Source organism: Schistocerca americana, chromosome 4 (genome assembly GCF_021461395.2).
Source record: "Schistocerca americana isolate TAMUIC-IGC-003095 chromosome 4, iqSchAmer2.1, whole genome shotgun sequence".
Taxonomy (NCBI): domain Eukaryota; kingdom Metazoa; phylum Arthropoda; class Insecta; order Orthoptera; family Acrididae; genus Schistocerca; species Schistocerca americana.
In genome coordinates, this window is record NC_060122.1 from 696,762,194 (window position 1) to 696,780,438 (window position 18,245).

Sequence of the window (18,245 nt, forward strand, 5' to 3'; positions counted from 1 at the left end):
TCCAGTTTTGTGGCGAGCAATTATTTTGAATATCAGAATTCAGGGCGAAAGACCATTTAATGGGAACCTACAGTACAGATCGCCTCTGAATTGCTCACAGTGCTGTCTGAGACACATATATATATTATCAGTCTTATCAAATGGTTCAAATGGCTGTAAGCACTATGGAACTTAACACCTGAGATCATCAGTTTCCTAGACTTAGAACCACTTAAACCTAACTAAGCTAAGGACAACACACACATCCATGCCCGAGACAGTATTCGAACCTGGGACCGTAGCGGTCGCGCGGTTCCAGACTGTAGCTTCTAGAACCACTCGGCCACTACGGCCGGCCGATGCTATTCAATCTGTATATATGAACAAGCAGTAAAGGAAACAAAAGAAACATTCGGAGTAGGAATTAAAAACCACGGAGTAGATATTAAAACTTTGAGGTTCGCCGATGACATTGTCATTCTGTCGGAGACAGCAAAGGACCTGGAAGAGCAGCTGAACGGAATGGACAGTGTCTTGAAAGGGGGATATAAGATGAACATCAACAAAAGCAAAGCGAGTGCAATGGAATGTAGCCGAATTAAATCGTGTGATACTGCGCGAATTAGATTAGGAAATGACACGCTTAAAGTAGTAAATGAGTTTTGCTATTTGGGGAGCAGAATAACTGATGATGGGCAAAGTAGAGAGGATATAAAATTGAAATTGCCTTTGACAAGGGAAGTGTTTCTGAAGATGAGAAATTTCTTAGCATCGAGTATAGATTTAGGTGTCAGGAAGTCGTTCCTGAAAGTATTTGTATGGAGTGTAGCCATGTATGGAAGTCAAACATGGACGATAAACAGTTTGGACAAGAAGAGACTAGATGCTTTCGAAATGTGGTGCTACAGAAGAATGCTGAAAATTAGATGGGTGGATCACATAACTAATTAAGAGGTATTGAATGAAATTGAGGAGAAGAGTAGTTTGTAGCACAACTAGACTACAAGAAGGGATCGATTGGTAGGACATGTTCAGAGGCATCATAGGGTCATCAATTTAGTATTGGAGGGCATAGTGGAGGGAGACCAAGAGATGAATACACTAAACAGGTTCAGAAGGTCGCAGTAGGCACTGAGAGATGAAGAAGCTTGCACAGGTTTGAGTAGCATGGAGAGCTGCATCAAACTAGTCTCAGGACTGAAGACTACAACAACAACAACAGTTCCTGATCCCGGTGACGAGTAAATAGAGAATAGTAATATGTCTCTCATTGGGCTGGACTAGAATGTGAACTTGAAGACCGGAAGCTACGGACAGCATGTTCTCCATCGCTTTGTGTCTGACCACAAAAACAGTTTTCAGGCTCTCGTAGAAGACGGCGCCGCCGCCCCACACCTGTACACAATTGAAAAATATTAAATTTCTACCTTTTTTTCGGAGGACTAATACCTAACGCGTAGCAAGTGACTAAATACGAAAATCTCGCTTGTGGGTTTTTAAGGAAAGATATAACATTGCGGGTTGCATAAAACAACATCGGTAGGGGAGGTTGAACACCCTGTATGATAAAAATCCAGCCTTACAGTGTGTGTCAGATTTTATTCATGATGGTACCACCGCCTCCCCCTCAGCTGCTCAATTCACTAGTGTCACGTGTAAGCCATGACTGTCCATTCAGCTGTGTACGAGTTTCAATTTCTCTGATTTTATCGTCATGGTCCTTTCACACGTCGTACGTTGGAGGCAGTAATACGTCTCCCAGCTCTTCTTGGAACGTACGTTCTCGGAATTGCAACAGTAAACCTCTTCGTGATGCGCAGCGCCTCAGTTGTGGTGTCTAGCACCGGATTTCCTTGGGCTTCTCTGTAACGCTCTCCCTCCCGTGAACGAACGCCCCTCTGATCTCATCCATTAATCCTACAGAGACTCGTCAGCAGTATGGTCTTCTTCCGTCGAAGATTTTGATTTCCTTTTCATCTACATCTACATGCACATCAACGAGATTACTCTGCAATTCACAGTTACGTGCCTGACAAAGGGTTCATCGAACCACCTTTACGCTATTTCCCTACCGTTCCACTCTCGAACAGCGCGTGGGAGAAACGAACACTTAAATCGTTCCGAGCGAGCTCTGATTTCTCTTATTTGATTATGATGATCATTTCTCCTTAAGTGAGTATACGCCAACAAAGTAATTTCACACTCTGAGAAGAAAATTGGTGATCGAAACGTGCAGCCGCAGTGGAAAACGCCTTTGTTTAATGACTGCCATCCCAATTCGAGTATCATATCAGTAGCAGTCTCTCCTTTATAAACGAGGTGCCCCTCTTTGAGCTTCCGTCAGCTCTATCTGATGTGTATCCCACATCGCACAGCCGTACTCCAGAAGAGGACGGACAAGTGTACTGTAAGCAATCTCTTCAGTAGACATGTTACCTTTTGGTTCTCCTAATAAATCTCAGACAAGCATGTGACTTTCCTGCTATTGGTTTTATGTTGTCATGCCACTATAGATCGCTCCATATGGTTACTTCCGGTCATTTTACGGTGGCTACTGTTTTCAGTGTTTTGCTGCCAATAATATACGCAATACTATAAATGTATTTACGTTCAGGCTGAACTGCCAGTATACATCTGCACACATTGCAAGCCATCTTACGGTGTATGGCGGAAGGTACTGTGTGTCACTTCCTTTCCTATTCGACTAGTATATGGAGCGATGAAAAAACGACTGTCTTTATGCCTCCGTACGTACCTTAATTTCTCTTATCTTCACATTCCCTACCTGAAATGGACCTCAGGGGCAACAGAATCGTTTGGCAACCAGCTTCAGAAGCCTGTTTTGTAAATTACTCAACAGTGTCTCGGGAAAGAACATCGTCTCCCTTCCAGGGATCTCATCTGAGTCAACCTCGCGTGTTGACAAAAAATGGTTCAAATGGCTCAGCGCACTATGGGACTTAACTTCTGAGGTCATCAGTCCCCTAGAACTTAGAACTACTTAAACCTAACTAACCTAAGGACATCATGCACATCCATGCCCGAGGCAGGATTCGAACCTGCGACTTTAGCGGTCGCGCGGTTCCAGAGTGTAGCGCCTAGAACCGCTCGGCCCCTCCGGCCGGCCGCGTGTTGACAGAAACCACTGGTAACAGATCTAATAGTACGCTTCTGAATTCCTTCGATGTGTTCCTTTAATCTAGCGTGGTTTGGTTCCCAAACACTCGAGCAGTGCTCGAGAATTGGTCACACTAGGGTTCTACACATAGTCCCCTTTGCAGGTGAGCTACACATTCCCAAAATTCTACTGATAAACCGAAGTTGACCACACATCGTCCCTGCTACCGTCCATAAGTGCTCGTTTCAGTTCGTATCGCTTTGTATAGTTACGCTTAGATGTTTAATCGACATGACTGTGTTAAGCAGCTCACTACTAATTATAGATTCGTAAATTACAGGATTATTTTCCTACTCATCTACATTAACGTATATTTTTCTACATTTACAGCTAGTATCTATTCATCATGCTAACTAGAAATTGTGAGCAAGTCATCCTGAATCCACCATCAATCACTCATCAAAGACGCAGTCCCATACGCTACAGTGTCACGAGAAAGCAGCTGAAGACTGTTGCTTAGCCTACCTAACAGAGAAGAAGAGGGGTCCTATCGCAGTTTCCTGGGGCATCCCTAATGATACCCTTGTTTCTGATAACAACTCTCCGTCTCTTAGCCTTCGAGCGACTCTCGTCTCTGCAGACCTATCCTATATGTTCGGATCTTCGTTAACAGTCTGCAGCGGGAAGAGGAAATCTGCCTGTCCGCTGGATATAGTGTGGGAAAAGGACATGCTGATTTTCATAGGGGCGATAATTTCATTCCGTGATGGTTTTGGGCAGAAGGTTTACTTCTGCCTCAGGGAAATTTGTTATATTCGATCTTAGAATATGTTAAAGACGATTTATAACTGAAGAAGGCAGGCGTCTACAAAATTCCCTGTGAATGTGGCTCTGCATATATTGACCAGACGACAAGAACTGTCCATGAACGATGTATAGAACATGAAAGATACACCCGTCTGCGGCAACCGTCTAAATCGGCAGTAGCAGAGCACTGTATTTCTTTGGGACATTCAATGGAATACAATGTAACAAAAATTTTATCCCAGGTTTCCGGTTTTTGGGATTCCGTAATCAAGGAATCAGTGGAAATACGTCTTGCCAATAATCTTATAAATCGTGACAACGGCTTTCAGCTGGATAAAAATTGGAATCCTGTTATTAAAATTATACAATCACAGAGGAATCGACAGTGTCATTCGATACTCAATGACTAGATGAACCTTTATTTCCACCACCGAGGGCAGCACGTACAACTCGGCTATGCTGCGCATGTCAACACCTGACGCATGCACTGTAGGATGCCAGTACATTTCACATGCGCGAGATTCCGCATAAATACCGCGACTGCACCTGGGCTCTTCAGTAGTTGTGTACTCACCTGATGATGGCCGGACGTCTCTGGGCCGAAATATAGTGGCAGAATGTCGACGGGATCCGGCTGCATACCCGGAAATTATTAGAAGAAGAAATACGCCGGGAAAATTTCAGAAGTCACATCAAAGACCTAAAATATGTTTCCGCGCATCCTGTCATTTATTTTTAAAACAATAGTGGCGCCGTCAGATCTGGGCTGCATCGTCTGTGTTGCAAATAAGTCAATGAAATATCAAAAGATCGTATGTGGGTCATATTAATGGGAAACAGCCAGCCGGGGTGGCAGAGCGGTTGTAAGTGCTACAATCTGGAACCGCGCGACCTCTACGGTCGCAGGTTCCAATTCTGGCTCGGGCATGGATGCGTGTGATGTCCTTAGCTTAGTTAAGTTTAAGTAGTTCTAAGTTCTAGGGGACTCATGACGTTAGAAGTTAAGTCCCATAGTGCTCAGAGCCATTTGAACCATTTTTTGAATGGGAAACAGCAATCAGGCAAACAAAATGGCTTCAAATGGCTCTGGGCACTATGCGACTTAACATCTGAGGTCATCAGTCGCCTAGAACTTAGAACTATTTAAACCTAACTAACCTAAGGACATCACAAACATCCATGCCCGAGGCAGGATTCGAACCTGCGACCGTAGTTGTCGCTCGGCTCCAGACTGTAGCGCCCAGAACCGCACGGCCACTCCGGCCGGCGGCAAACAAAAGAGGAGCAACACACAGTGTAATCATTTTACTGGAAATTCAGCTGCACTGGTCGAGCTTGTCTTCAGCTTACTGTCTTCATCATTTGAATTGCATGGAATATTAGTATATAATATTTCATCTAACTCTTTCTCACACGTCATGTTTTCCACTTTGATGGATGCTGTTACATTGGCCTGTGAGTCAATAGATGACACTGAAGGGGTAATATAAATTTTGCAAAGGAGAACTGGGCTAGAGTGTGATAGTGAATCACCTAAACTCTTAGTTGTGGTAAGAGACTAACCTATAGCGTAGCCTTAAGTCTACGTTCTACTGGAGGATGATAATCTGGTTGTTAGTTGGCGGCGGTAGCGGATGTATATGGGAGATCATTGTCCTGGTAACACATTCATGTGTAGTGTAACTTCATACCTACAAAAGAGCCCTATTTATAGCAGCTATCGTTATAAAAATTAAACTGCAAGGGGGAAGATCAGAAAACATACATTAGACAATGGGAAAATTTCTGGAGAGGACTTTGTTGTATACTGCGTATGAATATCGAATATAAAGTATGACAAATTGAAAGGGGCTGTTTTATGTGTGATGCTTTCCTTGCTTTCCTTAAGATGCGCTTTTTGTTAGCAGTTATTTTTTGGGACTCTATTGAGACTGCTGGAGTCGTCTGAGATTGCATTTGGTCGAGCTCTATGTCACATTCGGAACCCTGAATGCCCATCATATTAGTTAGGTTCAAGTTGTAGAATTGTACCAACACTTAAAATTGTCTTATTATTATTACAAGGAACGGATTACACGGTTGAAACTGATTTATCCTGCAGCTGCATGTTGAGGTGGGAGAGGGGCGACGTTATGAACGATACTTGATTATCAGATTCACTGATTTGCTTCTCAAACATTAATTTTTACTCATATTCATAATTTCGGTTAAGCATTGAGTACATTAACGCTTTGTGGGGCATGGGACATTACAGCAGGCATATTAAGAAATGGGGTGGTGTAGTGTGGCATCCGGTTTGGACAGAGCGAAGTTCGATAACCACAATATTAATTTATTAAACATGCCAATATGAAAAACACTTTTCCGCATATGAACATCATACACTTACAGGATCGAGAGGTACATTGTCCAACAGACATATGAACTCTACAATCAAACTTGGGTAAGGTGAATTCGTAAAGCAATTGACGACACATGGAGTATCACAGCCCAGCTTTAGGAAATGGGAAGCTACTTAACAGAGAGATCCGAGACACACAAATCACTTACATATGAATACACGCAGAAGTGCAGAAGCCCAACATTTACTCCACAGTTATTATTCGAATTACCAGAGCGCAATCCAGAGTGTGATGCGGATCGGGCTTCGGGAGGTGTGTCCATGATCAACATACAAAAAGGGATACGAATACTTAAATCAGCTGGAAGAGATTTTCCACTTAAACAGGTAGTCATCTCACTCAGGATGGTGTGCCTTATAAAGTGACTGGGAACACAGATTCTAAATGGTGGGCTTCAAGACATATAATGGGTCTGAAGGCCCAGATTTGTTGTATCTCAAGTAATTTTAGAAATTGGGGAAACTAAGGGAAATTTAACTCTTTCATTGGGTTCTATACATCTTCGGAAGTATGGGGTAGATTGGTGGGTAATATTTACACTACCTCCAGTCAATTCAGAAATGGTAAAAAGGATAAAAAGCATTGCACTTAAATTCATAGGTAGTCGTTCATCTCTGTGCTTCATGACCTACATTTTCAGCAACACTATTTAACTGTTGTGACACCTTATATACGAGGGCTGTCCAGAAAGTAAGTTACGATTGATCGCGAAATGAAAATCACAGTGAAAATCAGAAATGTTTCATTTGTAACAGTTAGCTACACCTTTCTGCTACTTATCTACGTAGTCGCCGTTCTGACGCAGACATTCGTCGTAGCGTTGTACCAATTTTCCAATACCCTCATCATAGAAGGCAGCCGCCAGTGCTTTCCGCCAATTCTTTACGCTGGCCTAAAGCTGATTGTCTGTGCCAAAATGTTGTCTTCATAGCCAGCGGTTCGTTTGAGCAGAGATGAAACTCAGTGGGAGACAATTACGGGCTGTATTGTGGGTAACCAAACATTTCCAATTGAAACGGTGCGGGAACATCTTCATTGCCCCTGCAGAATGAGGCTGAGAATTGTCTTGAAGAAGAAACCGCACGACAGTTATGTAATGTTGGTTGCATAGCTTCAGGGGAAAATTCTCACCAGGCTCTCGTACTTGGCGGGAGACACTATTTTCTGTAACGTCTTTACGCGCTCACTAAGAGCTCAGGAATGAAAAGAGCGACATAATTCTACCTAGAGTCATACTAGAGACACTGCCCAACACATCTTTGAAAACTTTATCGGATTTTCATAGTCGTTTCCATTTCGCGACCGATCGTAACTTACTTTCTGGACAGCCCTCGTAGCTCGGTGGGCGTTGGTGGACAAGATGGACACTATCTTCAATAAATTCGGGAGTGGGAAAATTTACAGCTAATATTCCGCATATAAGTATTAATTTGACTCTATTTTATGAATTACAATGTAAGAAACACTATTTGCCTATAACATTTCGATGATGTGGAGAAGTTGAAGAGCAAATGTTACCCTGTTACCCTGCCAGACACACAGAGAAACATGTCACATTCGAAAATCGTGCCTGACAAATGAACATGCAGATTATCTAAAAATGAAGTCCAATACATTAAGGGTACTTGAACAACATTAGGCAAAAATACATGAGAACAAAGGGTATCATTTCAAGTAAACCACCAAAAGTAAAATAAACGAATCGGGAAATTATTTCCAATCCATCACAACATTAAGCATCATCTTATATATCTAAGTAACACCAGTACCTTTTTCTATCCACCAGTGGAGCGTTACTACAAGAGTCAAATACACTCCTGGAAATTGAAATAAGAACACCGTGAATTCATTGTCCCAGGAAGGAGAAACTTTATTGACACATTCCTGGGGTCAGATACATCACATGATCACACTGACAGAACCACAGGCACATAGACACAGGCAACAGAGCATGCACAATGTCGGCACTAGTACAGTGTATATCCACCTTTCGCAGCAATGCAGGCTGCTATTCTCTCATGAAGACGATCGTAGAGATGCTGGATGTAGTCCTGTGGAGCAGCTTGCCATGCCATTTCCACCTGGCGCCTCAGTTGGACCAGCGTTCGTGCTGGACGTGCAGACCGCGTGAGACGACGCTTCATCCAGTCGCAAACATGCTCAATGGGGGACAGATCCGGAGATCTTGCTGGCCAGGGTAGTTGACTTACACCTTCTAGAGCACGTTGGGTGGCACGGGATACATGCGGACGTGCATTGTCATGTTGGAACAGCAAGTTCCCTTGCCGGTCTAGGAATGGTAGAACGATGGGTTCGATGACGGTTGGATGTACCGTGCACTATTCAGTGTCCCCTCGACGATCACCAGTGGTGTACGGCCAGTGTAGAAGATCGCTCCCCACACCATGATGCCGGGTGTTGGCCCTGTGTGCCTCGGTCGTATGCAGTCCTGATTGTGGCGCTCACCTGCACGGCGCCAAACACGCATTCGACCATCATTGGCACCAAGGCAGAAGCGACTCTCATCGCTGAAGACGACACGTCTCCATTCGTCCCTCCATTCACGCCTGTCGCGACACCACTGGAGGCGGCCTGCACGATGTTGGGGCGTGAGCGGAAGACGGCCTATCGGTGTGCGGGACCGTAGCCCAGCTTCATGGAGACGGTTGCGAATGGTCCTCGCCGATACCCCAGGAGCAACAGTGTCCCTAATTTGCTGGCAAGTGGCGGTGCGGTCCCCTACGGCACTGCGTAGGATCCTACGGTCTTGGCGTGCATCCGTGCGTCGCTGCGGTCCGGTCCCAGGTCGACGGGCACGTGCACCTTCCGCCGACCACTGGCGACAACATCGATGTACTGTGGAGACCTCACGCCCCACGTGTTGAGCAATTCGGCGGTACGTCCACCCGGCCTCCCGCATGCCCACTATACGCCCTCGCTCAAAGTCCGTCAACTGCACATACGGTTCACGTCCACGCTGTCGCGGCATGCTACCAGTGTTAAAGACTGCGATGGAGCTCCGTATGCCAACGGCAAACTGGCTGACACTGACGGCGGCGGTGCACAAATGCTGCGCAGCTAGCGCCATTCGACGGCCAACACCGCGGTTCCTGGTGTGTCCGCTGTGCCGTGCGTGTGATCATTGCTTGTACATCCCTCTCGCAGTGTCCGGAGCAAGTATGGTGGGTTGACACACCGGTGTCAATGTGTTCTTTTTTCCATTTCCAGGAGTGTACTTACAGGACCACGCGGAAGAATCAGAATGCCGGAAAGCGCCTGTTTCGGATCGTCCACCATCCGACAAGTTAAGAGGGGTGTTACCGTTAGCCGGATCTCGCCGCTTATCTGTGATGAACTAGTCTGACTCTCGCCATGTTGACAACTGAAAAATTCTTTGGTTTATAAGGTTTACATCTGTTGAGTTAGGATGGTTGTACACGCCCATATCTCTGTGGGCTCTGGCCTTACTAGAGTCATTTTCAAAATGCTCTCACGCTTGCGTTCACGTTCATACACGTTTACAAAGAAGAGTGAAAATAAAGCAGACTGTGCTGCGGTGGATAAACCAAACGAAACAGTGATTCTCTTTTGCAGAGGCTAGTTTTAGCTGCGGCAGAATGAAATGATTAACAAACCCAAGCACTGCCACGATGTCAGGGGGCCATTTGCACTTCACATCCAAAGTGCAAGATGCGTCTCCTACTTAACTTTTACCAACTATCGTGTAGTATGTTCAAGACAAGAACTAGTCTCTCTCTCTATGCTCGTGTGTGTGTGTGTGTGTGTGTGTGTGTGTGTGTGTGTGTGTGTGTGTGAGGGGGAGGGGGGCCTTGCGGGGGGGGGGGGGGGGTGGGGAAGAAATATGTTTCCAATATTTGGGGTATATCTGGATTCGTTGTACACTTAAAAGTCGTCTGATTTTTTCTACTTGTTACTTTACGTGTAATCATGTGGGAGGTTTCAAATAAAATGCGCTGAGCAAAAACGTCAAAGTGTTAGCACTAAGCAAAATTATGTGATAACCTGCTAGAAAGAGAAAATAAATGCACAAAAATAATAGAGAAAAGTAATTCAAAAGCTTGCAATATAGCCGCTACTATCTGAAAAACTCGGTATATTTCGGCACATATTGGAAGGCAATGGGTGAGTATAAAGTCGTTTTGAAATGCCATCAAAGCAAAAATTTACTAGAATAGACTTGGAAATACTATAATATGTCGTATAAAACCGATAACCAACGGTGTCTGTCAGAGAAATAAGAAAATAGATAAATCTGAAATATGTCACTTGTCGGAAAGAAATTTTAGCCCTTTGCATTTTGCCCTTTGGAGCTATGAATATACATTATTGCAGGAATGAAATGCAGATTTTCATGATGATATGAAACGCCTATCACCAAATGCATGGCACCTGCATAGTGAAACTGTCTGTACCAGCGATGTAATGACGTTCTTAGACTACAGGGCGCTTTAAGGCCACACCTACGCCATCTTGAGGTCACGCAATCTGGGTGGCAATGTAAGTACGTTCACGATACGAAACCTATTCTGTGCATTTGAACACTCACTCCAGAGATATTTCTAATTTTTACTTTGTGAACCACACAGCTCTCGTTGTAAATCATTCGTTGATTTACAGATCGTCAGTCCTTATTCAGCTCTGTCTGCAAGAACGGTCCAGTCTTCATTAACGGCACAATTATACGAATGGAAGCCACGTCAAACAACTTGTCACAGCAGGCTGCATATCGATTTCGTTGTACTGAGATGTGATGTGATGTGATGCATAACTTGCAGTAGGGCATTTGAAGGCAAAGGCACGTTGAAGTTTTATCACAACATGTCATCCTTACAATTAAATGTCAGTTAACTATGCATCAACAGTATACGTCTTCAAAGGGCTATTTTGATAACTAACACAAAAGACGAACATAGCACATCTTCATTGTCGTATAGGGGACCATTATTTGTCTTATGGAGATGAAGGAAGTAGGTTTGTGTTTAGCTACGTGCAAATTATTTTTATTTTAGCACATTCTGGGACTTTTTATGAATGTGATACAAATATGTTCTGCAATACCATATTATTTACATTTTCTTCTCATCAGAAAATGTACGATGACATAAATATTTGGTTGTTTATTTCCGAATATGTGCCGATTTCCGAGTGTGGGCATAAGAACCTAAGAGGACAGCCTAACTTGCTCCGATTTAAAATGGCGGCAGTGAAATTCATATTCTTCCTTGCCCCAAATATTTATCAGTTTATATCCTAGCTTACACAAAAACCATGAAGAGGTAGGTGTTTCGTATGTCACAACCAATGACACTTCTGTCAGGTATATTTCTGTTGGTAACGATATGAGAACTGTGAATCTGTTCCAAAAAAAGGTTTCTCTTACTGTTTGGCAAGGGCTTTGACCAGAGCTAGGCAATGAGTGCGGCATTGTGAAAAGGATCCTCCTTGAAACTAGAAAACCATTTTTTTGCCGTGCTCTGTCCAATAGCATTAACCCCATACACGGCACAAATGTTTCTGGCTTTCTGCACTGCTGTCACCCCTCTAATGAACTCAAACAGAAGAAGATGTCGGAAATAATCAAATTTCTCCATTTGGCACGCGATTTTCTAGCGGGCACAGTATCTCCAAATGATAAAATGGCAACTAAAATCTCTACTAACAACCTAATATATGAAGGATGAAGCAGTATGCTTTTCTTCTACGCATTAGTCGTCTGAGTGGTTTGATGTAGCCCGCCACGAGTTCCTCTCCTGTGCCAAATTTTTCATCTTCCAATCAGAGTATCATTTGGAACATACGTCCTCAATTATTTCCCGGAAGTATTCCAATCCCTGTCTTTCTCTACAGTGTTTCCTTTCTACAGCTCCCTTTAGTGCTACGGAACCAATTCTGTGATGTCTTAAAAGATGTCATATAATCCTGTCTCTTCATGTTTCAAGTTTTTCCATACATTCCTTTCCTCGTCGATTCTACAGACAACCTTCTCTGTCCTTACCTTAGCAGACGCAGTCCGTGCTTCACTAACATACAGTGATGTGCCCAGAAGTATAGTCTGAGATATCTGTTGCTCAGGTTATAGCCTGTGTTTCATTAGCTGCCTCATCAAAAGTGTCCCGACAGCTATTCGTATTTATGAAGGCTTGAACTCTTTCAGTGAGGTATCCCAGTGTCTGTGGAGGAATGGCAGTCCATTTTTCCTCTAGAGACGAACTTCAGTTTTCCTGAACAGAAGAAACCAGAAGTGTAGTTGCGTCGGACGCTAAGGCCTGAAGTGAAATTGTATTATCTTAGTCCGCAGCTCGTGGACGGAAGTCGGCTTTTGGCGGCCGTGGTGTGCGGACCTTCGGCGTGTGCGGTAAGTCAAGCGCCTGTTGCAGTAGTGAGCTGCGTTATTTCAGACTCTTGATGGATTCGTATTAGAAGGAGAGATGGATCAACCTAATACAAGAGACACGTTGAAATTTGTTTTTGACCAGAAAGAGCAGAGACCGAATTCGTTCGAAATTGAGGCATGGTTAGAGGAAGTTGTGAAAATTTCGTATGAGGATATTATAGGTATTCACATTTCAATTGCGAGTAGCACTGTGTATGTCAAGCTTAAAAACACGGAATTGTGTGACAAAATTGTTGAATCTAGTGGTGGAACACTTAAGTTCAAACATCACGATGGCAATATTAGTGAAGTTCGTGTTATGGATGCTGGCTTTGGATTAAGGACTGTCCTCATCTTTGAGCTACCATTTGAAACCACCGCTGAGCAGATCAATTCGGTGATAGCTCCTTATGGGAGAATAATTAGCAATTTTGCAGAAAAGTGGTCTCCTGCTCACGAGTTCCCCGTCTTGAATGGTATCAGGCAACTGCGAGTTGATTTACACAAGCACATACCCTCGTATATAAATGTTTGTAGTTATCGGGCTATAGTCATATATGATGGGCAGCCAAGAACCTGCGCGTCTCGCGGCGGTACAGGCCATGTCCGCTCGCAGTGTATACAACGCCGAGTGGCCCAGCTACCTGCGGGCGAAGCAGTGAGACCCCCAGCCATGTCAACGTTGCCTTTAACTTACGTAGCGGCAGCCGTTGGACAACTCCATACGCGTCACGCTCCTGACGTTACTCGGGACGCTACTCAGGATGATGCAGCTCGCGACAATGAAGTGATAATGGAAGTTAGCGACTCGACGGTGACAACACAGCCAAAGAGTCAAGAAAAAGAACCAAATATCTCTGTTCAAATAGAACAAACTCCTGAACCGATTATAGTCCTTCAGAATGAGCAGTCTCCAGAAAACCACAAGGAAACCAACCCATTACTTGCCGGCGAACAGGACCGAGCGCAAGAAACCCAAGAGGCAATGGAAAATGAGGAAACCTCCCCAAGAGTCAGTCCTTCAAGGAAACAGAAAAAGAGGAGACTAGCTCATAAGGGCGCTGAACAACTGGCACCGCCTTTGCGAGAAAAAGCAAAGCAGATTAGCAACAAACTCCATGAAGAACAACATAATAATCGGGTTCTGAGTATGAATGCACCTGACCCCTTGCAAGCCAAATCAAATACACCATGCCCCATGTCAACGGACCATTCGACACACAAGAGATTGCAGCTGCTAGCAAATTTCGATGCAGACAAGGTTTTCCCTGATACTAGAAATGCAGAAAAAGAGACATCGAAAGCTAATCAGCACAAAACCTGGGCTGATGAATCGTATGAAATGAATCAAGATAAAGAATTGAATGAAACTGGAGGAACGGAACAGACTCCTGCCCCAAGAGATCAACTGAACACGATGGATACATCATTGCCGGAACATACATGTGAAATAGGATTTTCCTCCGACAACACTTAGTATGACGATTATTGACATCAGTAATGAATAGGACAATATGAACGCAGCACAAGCCTACAAAATCGCTACGTTGAACTTTAATAAGATACGCTCCTCCCTGCATTTACAACATCTGCAAGACTTTCTATACGCAGCTGACGTTGATATACACTCCTGGATATTGAAAAAAGAACACATTGACACCGGTGTGTCAGATCCACCATACTTGCTCCGGACACTGCGAGAGGGCTGTACAAGCAATGATCACACGCACGGCACAGCGGACACACCAGGAACCGCGGTGTTGGCCGTCGAATGGCGCCAGCTGCGCAGCATTTGTGCACCGCCGCCGTCAGTGTCAGCCAGTTTGCCGTTGGCATACGGAGCTCCATCGCAGTCTTTAACACTGGTAGCATGCCGCGACAGCGTGGACGTGAACCGTATGTGCAGTTGACGGACTTTGAGCGAGGGCGTATAGTGGGCATGCGGGAGGCCGGGTGGACGTACCGCCGAATTGCTCAACACGTGGGGCGTGAGGTCTCCACAGCACATCGATGTTGTCGCCAGTGGTCGGCGGAAGGTGCACGTGCCCGTCGACCTGGGACCGGACCGCAGCGACGCACGGATGCACGCCAAGACCGTAGGATCCTACGCAGTGCCGTAGGGGACCGCACCGCCACTTGCCAGCAAATTAGGGACACTGTTGCTCCTGGGGTATCGGCGAGGACCATTCGCAACCGTCTCCATGAAGCTGGGCTACGGTCCCGCACGCCGTTAGGCCGTCTTCCGCTCACGCCCCAACATCGTGCAGCCCGCCTCCAGTGGTGTCGCGACAGGCGTGAATGGAGGGACGAATGGAGACGTGTCGTCTTCAGCGATGAGAGTCGCTTCTGCCTTGGTGCCAATGATGGTCGAATGCGTGTTTGGCGCCGTGCAGGTGAGCGCCACAATCAGGACTGCATACGACCGAGGCACACAGGGCCAACACCCGGCATCATGGTGTGGGGAGCGATCTCCTACACTGGCCGTACACCACTGGTGATCGTCGAGGGGACACTGAATAGTGCACGGTACATCCAAACCGTCATCGAACCCATCGTCCTACCATTCCTAGACCGGCAAGGGAACTTGCTGTTCCAACAGGACAATGCACGTCCGCATGTTTCCCGTGCCACCCAACGTGCTCTAGAAGGTGTAAGTCAACTACCCTGGCCAGCAAGATCTCCGGATCTGTCCCCCATTGAGCATGTTTGGGACTGGATGAAGCGTCGTCTCACGCGGTCTGCACGTCCAGCACGAACGCTGGTCCAACTGAGGCGCCAGGTGGAAATGGCATGGCAAGCCGTTCCACAGGACCACATCCAGCATCTCTACGATCGTCTCCATGGGAGAATAGCAGCCTGCATTGCTGCGAAAGGTGGATATACACTGTACTAGTGCCGACATTGTGCATGCTCTGTTGCCTGTGTCTATGTGCCTGTGGTTCTGTCAGTGTGATCATGTGATGTATCTGACCCCAGGAATGTGTCAATAAAGTTTCCCCTTCCTGGGACAATGAATTCACGGTGTTCTTATTTCAATTTCCAGGAGTGAACTACTGTTACAGGAAGTAACAGATATTAAATTAGAAAAGATACGTGGATACAACGCCATAATAGACCCTGGTGTCGGTGCAGAGCTTGGAACCGCAATTCTCACGAAAGAAGGCATCCGTATCACACAAATAGCAAAACTTGAAAACAGCAGAGGGGTTGCAGTGACTGTTAATAATGCCCGCATCATCAACGTTTATGCACCGTCAGGCAACAATAACAGGCGTGCTAGAGCGGATTTTTTTAAAAGTGAAATCGTTCATCTCTTCGTTACACGTCAAGATTATATAATCCTAGCCGGCGATTTTAATTCTGTACTTAGCCCGAAAGACCTGACACCGAATTTCAACAATTCCTTAGAACTGGAAAGAATAGTCCACCAAATGAAGTTAACCGATACCTGGGAACAGACCCATGGCGCACAGCCCGGCTTCACGTATTTTACCAGTCACTCAGCAAGCAGGCTAGACAGAATTTACGTCTCGTCCAACCTTAAGAACCATGTACTCCAGTTTGAGGTCTGGCCCACTATGTTTTCTGACCACGCCGCTTACATCACCACAGTAAATTTGAAAAACAAGAGACTTACCGAGCGAGGGGCATATGGAAACTCAACATTACACATCTACAAGATGAGGAATGTAGCGTAGCATTTACTAATGTGTGGCAAGAATGCGAGAAACGGTTCCCGCTATACAATTCTGCCATAGCTTGGCGGTTACAATGTGCTAAGCCTAAAATAAGAAGAATACTGATCGATTACTCACGACAGAAAAGTTTCTGGATTAAAAAGACGACTGAATTTTATTTTAGCTGCCTTAGCGACCTGTACACCCTGGACACACGATTAATGGAGAACTTTAGTCGGATACAGAAAGTTAAAGCGAAACTTTTAGCACTGAAGCGGCAACAGTCAGGAGGTTTTAAAGTCAGAGCGAGAATGCAAAACATTGTAGAAGGGGAAGAAAGAGCTATGTACCATGTAATGCGTGAGAATAAGAGAGGAAACAGAAAAATACTGACAGAAGTTAAGTTACCTGATGGGACCAGTCACACAAAACAGTATGAAATTCAAAACGCTGTTCATAAATATATCTCAGATACGATGTCCACCAAACCTACCGTCGACGAGGCGCGGCGTGATCTTGTCAGAAACGTATCAGGACGAATTAGTACAGAGCAAGTAGAGAATCTCGCGACTGAAATAGAAGAGGACGAATTGAAAGACGCAATAGCACAGAGTCCTAAAAATAAGTCTCCAGGGCCTGATGGTATCCCCGTGGAATTCTAACAAGTGTTCTGGCCACAAATGAAAAGCAAGTTGCTAGGCATGTACAACGAACTCATGAATGGCTCTGTTGCCGCTCCCAAAGAATTTCCTGAAGGGATCATAGTTATAATTCCTAAAATCTCACTTAGCAAAGCAATTGAAAACCTTCGCCCAGTAACATTACTCAACAGTGATTACAAAATTATGGCCCGCGTATTAGTAAGAAGAATAAAAATGGTTATTAACTCTGTAACTAGCCCGTACCAAACATGTGTAGGCAAAGACAGAAACATCTACCAGAATGTATGCGAATATAGGGACATAATATCAACCGCAAATGTATGCCGAATAAAATGTGCTTTAGTGTCATTACACTTCGAAAAGGCGTTTGACAGAGTAGATCATAAGTATCTCCTTGGAATCATGGAAGTAGTGGGTTTCCCACCACGATTCGTGAGGATTATTCAACAAATTCTGAAAAACAATGTAGCACGAATAATGATAAACGGACAACTAAGTAGAGAGATTGAATTGCCTGGATCCGTACGTCAAGGTTGCCCAATGTCAATGGCCCTTTTCGCAATAGCAATATAACCTCTCCTCGCGACACTCACGCATCACCTACAAGGATTGTGTATAAACGGCAAGAAAATAGTGTTCAACGCCTACGCAGATGATGTGGGCGTCCTGGTTATAAATGAAGATGAAGTGGCGAAAGCTCTTCAGATTGTACACACATATGAACTTGTTTCTGGCGCCAAACTAAATAAAAGGAAGTCAGGCATCACGAATCTAGGCAGAGGAATATGCATGCAAAATCGGGGACAAAAGACGGAAGTATCCACATTGAAATGTTTGGGTATTGAATTTAGGAGCAACATCCAACACATTATTGCCGTCAATTATAAAGAACTACTTGCAAGCATACGAGCATCTCTACAAGGAAACAGTATGAGGCAACTGGACGAGATACAGAAATCCACACTCGTAAATGTGTATGTAACATCCAAACTTAACTATGTTGTCCAAGCTTTTCCGATGCCATTAGAAACAGCCAGACGAATTTTATCCGCGATAGGAAGCTTTGTAAGCCATGGCAACGTTTTCAAAGTGAAGTTCAATACACCAACACTACCAACAAGGAAAGGAGGTTTAAACCTTGTTGATGTCAGTTACAGGTCACGAGCGTTATATGTGTGTCGAATGTGCAAGCAATGGAAACAGATG